The sequence below is a fragment of the Odocoileus virginianus genome, chromosome 16, assembly GCF_023699985.2.
Source record: "Odocoileus virginianus isolate 20LAN1187 ecotype Illinois chromosome 16, Ovbor_1.2, whole genome shotgun sequence".
Taxonomy (NCBI): Eukaryota; Metazoa; Chordata; class Mammalia; order Artiodactyla; family Cervidae; genus Odocoileus; species Odocoileus virginianus.
Genome location: NC_069689.1, coordinates 25951970 through 25960064, shown reverse-complemented (window position 1 = coordinate 25960064; position 8095 = coordinate 25951970). Strand labels below are relative to the sequence as shown.

Below are 8095 nucleotides of genomic sequence, written 5' to 3'. Positions count from 1 at the left end.
ATGACCCACCTAGACAGCATATTAAAATGCAGAGACATTACTTTGCCAACAATGGTCCATCTAGTCAAAGCTGTGGTTTTTCCATTAGTCATATATGGATGTGAGAGTTGGACTATGAAGAAAGTTGAGGGCCGAAGAATTGATGCTTTTGAACTGCAATGTTGGAGAAGACTCTTGAGAGTTCCTTGGACTGCAAGGAGATACAACCAGTCCGTCCTAAGGGAAATCAGTCCTGAATCTTCATTAGAAGGACTAATGCTGAAGCCGAAGCTCCAATACTTTGGGCACCTGATGCAAAGAACTGACTCATTTGAAAAGACCTTGATGCTGGGAAAGATTGAAGTTGGGAGAAGAAGGGGACGGCAGCGGATGAGATGGAATGATAGCATCACTGACTCAGTGAACAGGAGTTGAGTAGTCTCTTGGAGTTGGTGATGGACAGGGAGGCCTGGCATGCTGCAGTCCATCGGGTTGCAAAGAGTCGGACAGGACTGCGCGACTGAGATGAACTGAACTGAAGGTGTAAATACCTTGAGGCTGACTGGCAGGCAAAGAATTTATCATTTTACTTCCCACATTGGTGAATAATGATTTATGCATTACAGGTCTTTATTAACTATTTAGTGAACTGAATTGAAAAACAATAACCCAGTTTGCAACTCAAATTTATGCTAATATTCAGTTACTAATGTCCACTGATTAAAATCACTGAAGTCCTTTGAAATTTTTATGTAATTAAAAATGAGGAAAACAATGAAAAGATACTGAGAGGTTCAGCTTATTCAGTGTGGAGTTTGCCAAATGATCCCCTCTAACTTTATTTGCTGAATGTGATTACAGAGTGCTGGGGAGGAAAGGAGGGAGAGGATGGTGTGGTAGAAATTGCCCCATGAATCACTTTTTTGGAATTTCACTTGACAAAAATATATACTGAAAATTTCCAGGTGATTTCTAATTTTTAAGGTATTTTAGGCTTCTTAATTTTATATAACTAGATGTTTCTTTAAATATTTAATACTTTAAGGCAGTTGCTAAATTTAAAACTGAAAATTTCAGATATAATATATTTTTTCTTATATTCCTTTAGAATAGTTAACTTTCTCTGTCATCTATATGAGCCAAAGAATATACTGATATGGGTTACGGCCTGACTTCTAGGGGCTATTATTGTATTATAGCTGCCCTATTTTATCATTCAAAAATATTATACTTTGACTCCAGCAAATTACTTTTATATGCCATTTCAATGTTAGTAACAGATTAAAAGAGGATAATGTGAAATAAGAGAGTAAATTCTTTTAGAAATATTCTTGGGTTTAGCTTTAGGTTTTATTCATTACTTTGGTCAAAATAGCCTCAGCTTGATCTTTTTATGTGTGTATTATCTATTTTTAATATATTTGAGACTGAAAGAATAAAGCTTAAGTTTCCAGAAGCAGCCAAATAATCGCACTTTGAATTTATAAAATATTTTCTTTTTAAGCTGACAGCTGATGAGACATTTGCATTTGAACCTGGCAACATGTAAATTTGAAAGTTTGAATGAACAAGATTGTGAATTAAATGAAGGAGAAAAATATTACTCTTAAAGTTTTTTGGAAACCATTAAATAGGATTACAAACCAATTTATTTTTTAGGCAAACGTTACTTTATCATCTTTTTCAGAACCTTATAATTTTTCTTCAGATTTTTTCCATAAGCTTATCTAATCTTTAGCTGTGATTTTTAATAAATGTTTCTGCTTAAGAATGTATTACAGGTCTTATATCAAGATCTGGTTATAGATTTGGTTTTACAACTTTTTCCCAGTTTGAATTAAATGATCAAGCCCAATAATTTGGAAGATAGCATAAAGATAAATTACCAATTGAGCTATCAGGGAAGCCCAAATTTTAAATTAGTTACAGATAATGTCAATTTAGCCACCTTTCCAAATGTTTCAATGTTATCCATGGTGGGAGATTAAGCACAATGTCAGATATGAACTAAATTTGGTATTTCTACCGAAACGTGAAGACTTTTCTGAATATTAATTAGTAGTTACATGGTTCAGTGGTAAAAAAGAAGCCACCTGTCAATGCAGGAGACGCGACTTTAATCCCCTGGGTAGAGAAGGAAATGGCCACTCACTCCAGTATTCTTGCCTGGAAGTCTCACAGAGGAGCTTGGTGAGCTACAGTCCATGGCATCACAAAAGAGTTGGGCACGACTCAGAGGCTAAACACCATCACCACCACCACATTACATGGTTGCTAAGTTGTTTAATACTGGTTTTGAGGATACCTTTTATCACACATTACTTTTTTTTTTTTAATGTGACAATACTTTATTCCTTTTTGTTAAAACCAGTTGCAACACTAAGCTTCTGGCCCATCCTTCCGATACAAAGCCACAAATGCTTGCTCAGCAGTTGAAGCCTTTAGTAGCATGTTTGAAAAGTGAATAAAAATCCATATAAAACAAATATTCAAATAGTTTTGTTGGAGGAGTGTGTAATTTCCTCAGTTCTGTCTCACTGCAGCAAAAATTTGAAGCCATGGAAGGACCAGTGTTACAGCTCCAGGTTACAGCTCAGCTCGAGGCGTGAGGGTGGGCCAACCCAAAAGACACAAAAAGAGAACCCCCCAGCTCAATTTTGGCTCCTCTTTTTATATGCTATTTCTCCTCCCCCTGAGCCTACCCTATGTAAATTAGGCTAGCCAGTTGGGCTGTTTGTTTTACCTGAGGTCTTCACTCTGGTCCTTGGACCTTCTTTCTTCTATTTTCACAGGCTTTTCCCTTTGTCTTTTAGCCACGGCCATTCTGGACTCTTTTTCCTATTCTAACTACCTAACAGTTTTCACAGGAACACAAATAAGTGTGACCCCATCTCCCAGTCTTCCACGTCGGTGCATCTGTGCCAACCCTACTCATACACATCTCAAAACTAGCAGTAATTAAGTTAAGTGCTAGTTGCTTAGTCGTGCCCAACTCTTTGCAACCCCATGGACTGCAGCCCACTAGGCTCCTCTGTCCACGAGATTTTCCCCAATTAAGTTAAATGGTCTCCTCAGAACCTTTAAATCAAGCTAAACTCACAGTTAACAGCTACAGGAGTGGTAACTACACGTTAACATGAGTGGGAGTGCAGTCTGCCGAGTGCTGCTTCATGCTGTTCTCCCAGGCACAGGGCAGGGTGCAGGGGGCTGACATCCCACTCCTCCACTCTGGGTGAGGAGTCCTGGTTTTGGATCTGCTTCATCAGTTGCCATGTTGGCCCTGGCATCACACAGTAGATAGTAGGTCTTTGGAATCCACTGAAGGTAGAAGCAACAGCGACAGTGTAAGCACCCAGGTTCTCAAAGAGCATCCAATTGCCCACATGCAGGTTATAGTGCTCAACAATGTGGTCCAGGCCATCACAGATTGGTCCCCAGATGCTGGATGAATAATACTTCTCGTCTGGTTTCGATCTCTTCTGCAGGAGAGTGTGTGTGTGTGATCCTAAAAAAATGCAGTTAAATGACCCATATACTCCATCATTCATGTAATACATAACTGTTTGTTCACTTGACTCCTCCTCTTCATCAGAGGCTGTCTGTTCATTTAATATGAGTTTTTTGGCAATGATATTAACTGTGAGTGTGAAAGCTGATGCAACATAGTATCTGCCCAGCTCAGGTATGATTCTCACTCCAGAATCTGATGGAAAATACTTGTCCAATGCTGGGTTGATTACATTGGTGATCTCCAAATTTAAGCTTTACATCCTCAGATCCAGGAAAGCCACCACCAATATCAAGCAGATACATGTTGAAACCTGTGTCAAAGACACAGCAGGCATCAGAGATCACCTGCACGAAGGTCTCAGGATCAGTACAGCCACTTCCCACATGGAAGTTGACACCAATGACATCAATATTTAGCTCTTTTATCCATTCCAAAAGAAGCCTGCGGTACCAAATTTGACACTGAAGTGACAGACTGCTTTGGAATCATCAGTGGCAATCCGCAAAACCAACTTGGCCTTTGGATGTGCCCTGGCAACTTTCATCAACTTGACTTCACTATCAAAAGTATCTGTACCCTGTTATTGGCAGTGTACTTAATCTGAGACACTTGTTTACATGGATTTGCATAGGTAATCCTCTCTGGAGGCAGCCCGAGACAGCACCAATTGTATTTCATTCTTGCTGGCACAGTCAAATCCTGTCCCAATGGCAGCTGGCATCTTCACTATGGTTCTATTATCATTGCATTTGACTGCAAAAATGGGGGTGACCCAAGGAAGGGCTTTAAAACCATCTCAGATGTTTCTTTAGAATGTCTCCCAGGTCTGCAACATAGAAGTCATGCTTATCATCATCAGAAGAAACTTCATTAATTTTTTGGTCCAGAATGTCTTTGGCAGTAAAGCCTTCATTCAAGAAATGGCAGTCAAACTCTTCATTACTAAAGCTGTTACTGGTTTCTTGATGTCTTTTTGAAACACAACAAACTGCAAATAGGGTCAGTCAGTCAGTCAGTTCAGTTGCTCAGTCGTGTCTGACTCTTTGAGACTCCATGGATGGCTGCCCTGTCCATCACCAACTCCCGGAGTTTACCCAAACTCATGTCTATTGAGTCAGTGATGCCATCCAACCATCATCCTCTGCCCTCCCCTTCTTCTGCCTTCAATCTTTCCCAACATCAGGTTCTTTTCAAATGAGTCAGCTCTTCACATCAGGTAGCCAAAGTATTGGAGTTTTGGCTCCAACACCAGTCCTTCCAATGAACACTCAGGACTGATCTCCTTTAGGATGGACTGGCTGGATCTCCTTGCAGTCCAAGGGACTCTCAAGGTATAAACAAATATGGAAAACTTAGAGGTGGAATTTAAAGGGATTATGTCAACTTGTCACAAAGGCAACTCTCCAGGAATTTCAAGTCCCACTGAAGATGCGTGTGCCCTCTGTGCAGCAGTGGAAACGTTAGGTAAACATACAAACTTCTCTCCACCTCAGAGCGCAGGGGCGCTGTGGGCAGACTCCATCGAGAGGATATCCTGCAGCTTAGCGCGCAGGACCACCCGCCGCCTCGCTCCCTCCCGCGGAGGACCACTGGCCGAGGGGGCCCCGGAGAGCTGGCCGAGGGGCGCAGGCAGCAGAGGCTGAGGAGGCTGACAAAAGCATATATTACATTTTGATGAAAAATAGAAAATAGACACTATTATTAACTTCTTGAATTAAAAGTATAATTAGAAAAGATCCCCCCTAAAACCTGAGGGTTAAATTGTTCAATTTAGCTAAAATATAGAGTGGGGAAATATTTCAGGCACACTAAATAATTTTAAAGTCTGACCACAGCATTTCCTTTTCTTCTTGCCTCCCATTCATTCCAATTTACAGTTCCTTCCATTTCCATAACTTACTAGACTATGAAAATCATTTTGGTATTTTACCACTGGGGGATGGCAGAACTAGTTTGTCAAATTTTATGCTGCTTTAACACTTGACTCTTCCTAATCTTAAAATGAATTTGGAGATATTTGGTTGAATGAGGTTTTGGAACCAAATTAGTTTATGACTTTTTAGAGTGAAGGAAGACAGAAACTACCCATTAGTCAAAAAATACTGAATTTGTTTCTGAAACTTCTGTAGTTTTTATAGGCTCTATATAGTTAAGTAATTGATCAACTTGACCAAGTTAACAACAGCCAGCAAGAGTGAAACCTTCAACCCTATAGTCACAAAATACTGGATTCTGCAAAAATGGATCCTTCATTGGTTTAGCCTGAGATGACACCATTATACCTGTCAACACCTTGATTGCAACTGATGAGACTCTATGCAGAGGACACATGTGAGACATGCCCAGACCTTTTCTCACGGAAACAGAATAAGTGCATGTTCTTTTAAGCTGCCAGTTTTGTTAATCCTAATATGTATGTTTATATTTATATCTATAGAATGCCTATATCATCGTGTGTGTAGAGCTTGAAGGCATCTGTGTTAGAGTTCTCCAGAGAAGCAGTGCCAATATATGTGTGTGTGTGTGTGTGTGTGTGTTTATGTGGACTGGATGTGTATATATTCTTTCTCTCTTCTGTCATAGGTCTACAGGGAGGGATAGAGATGGATTGATTAATTTACCTTAAGGAATTGGCTCATGTGAAGGTGGACATTGCCAAGGTCAAAATCTTAAGGGGTCAGACTGGCATGTTGGAGACTCAGGGAAGAGTGGCAGTTCAAGTCCAAAGGCAGTCTGCTGACAGAATTCATTCTTGCTTAGGAGAGGTCATTTTCTGTCCTACTACAGCATCCAGCTGAGGGCCACTGTCACTACAGAGGGCAATCTATTAATACTTTATTCAAGGTTAATCAATTTAAATGTTCACCTCATCCAAAAACCACCCTCACAGAAACATCCAGAATAATACTTGATCAAATATCTGGGCACCATGGTCAAGCTGACATATAAAATTAAGCATCATGAATTCACCCTTTATCAACTTGACATTCATACACATCTCCTTAAACTGTACTTCATCTCCAAATAAAGACAATAACAGGGTCATACTTCTGTCTAACATACTATAGCTATCCTAAATACAACTGAAAACTCACTGTTTCTCCAGAAGAGGATGCAAAGTCCTTGGGTGATATTTACTTTTGTCCTTGATATTCCATAACTTAAGACATGAAGACGTAAAGTGATGGCACTTGAATAGTACAGTATAAGGTCAATATATTTTTAAGTTACATGATAAGGGGACAAGAGAGGGGAGACACGTAAAGATATTTATGTAATACACAATCATACTGATAACAGAATAAGGCAGACATACTCATGACAGTTATAGTTTTCATTTCTGTAACTGGTCACATGGTCATAGTCTTAGTCTCTCAGTCGTGTCTAACCCTTTGTGACCCCATGGACTGTAGCCCACCAGGCTCCTCTGTCCATGGGGATTCTCCAGGCAAGAACACTGCAGTGGGTTGCCATGCCCTCCTCCAGAGGATCTTCCCGACCCAGAGATGAAACTGTGTCTTTCCTGAATCAGCAGGCAGGTTCTTTACCACTAGTGCCGCCTGGGAAGCCCTCTTTGCCTGGTGGGGTGACTCAAAGCTACACTCCTGAAGGTCCAGTCCACTAGTGGTACTGCTTGGATTGGATTGTTGTTGGTTCTTGCTGAGTTTAATCCCGGTCATTGTTACACTAAGAGATGTCGCAAGGGATCTCCTGTATTTGAGACATACTTTTCCTTACCTCCATTTTAGAGCAGTTGTCCCATTCCTTCTTGGTTGTCAGCCCCAGTCACCCTAGCTGGAACTGTAACTCCCTTTTCTTGCCTGTTGATTCAGAGGCAGAAGGAACCCATCGTGGCCAGGTGACTGTCTTAACTTCTACTTTAGAGGAATCATTGTTGTGTTTCCTGTGGATGCATTCCTCCCTTTAGAAGTGACATCTAGATCAGCAGAATATGAGGTCTAGGAGATAGCAAGTAACAGTTTTGCTAGTGGGTCACTTGGGATAGTAGTGAAGGGTGCCACTCCCATTCTGACCTCTTGATTCCTGGCTTGTGAATCCTGGCTATAGAAGAAACAGTACTATGTGTCAGACACTGATTCAGGACATGTACATCCTCCTGGAGAATCTTGCCCCAGTCCTGAAAGGTATCACCATCTAGGTGACACTCTAACAGAGTCTTCAAAAGGCCATTCTACCAACTCAGTTGCTTCAGGATGGTGGGGAACACGACAAGGCCAGTGAATTACATGAGCGTGGTTCATTTTCAGATATCATTTGCTATGAAGTGAGTTCCTTGATCAGAAGCAATGCTATTTTGGGACTCCTTCTCCCAAACCCCTTTCTCCCACCCTGGTCCTTCCTCATCTTTAGAGAAGCTTTCTCTTCCAGATTATTTTCCTTTTAATTCTATATGCCTTATGGCTGGTGCTATGTGGTGATTTGTTCTTGATTTATCCTGGAAGCCAACATCAGGGACACTTCTTTTGGATCACCAAAATGCAAACAAACTCTGATAATACATTTTTCATTCAATGAAATCTTTTTTTCCCCAGCTTCTTGGATTATAAATTCAGTGGTCAGAATTTGAAAATCAGTGAACGCTGC

At 40.6% G+C, this 8095-nt stretch overlaps 1 pseudogene; it reads right to left on the bottom strand.

The window, feature by feature from the left end:
* Nucleotides 1–3103: 3103 nt before the first annotated feature.
* The window catches only part of LOC110152794 (ornithine decarboxylase-like), a 28151-nt pseudogene continuing 23159 nt past the window's right edge, over nt 3104–8095 (bottom strand).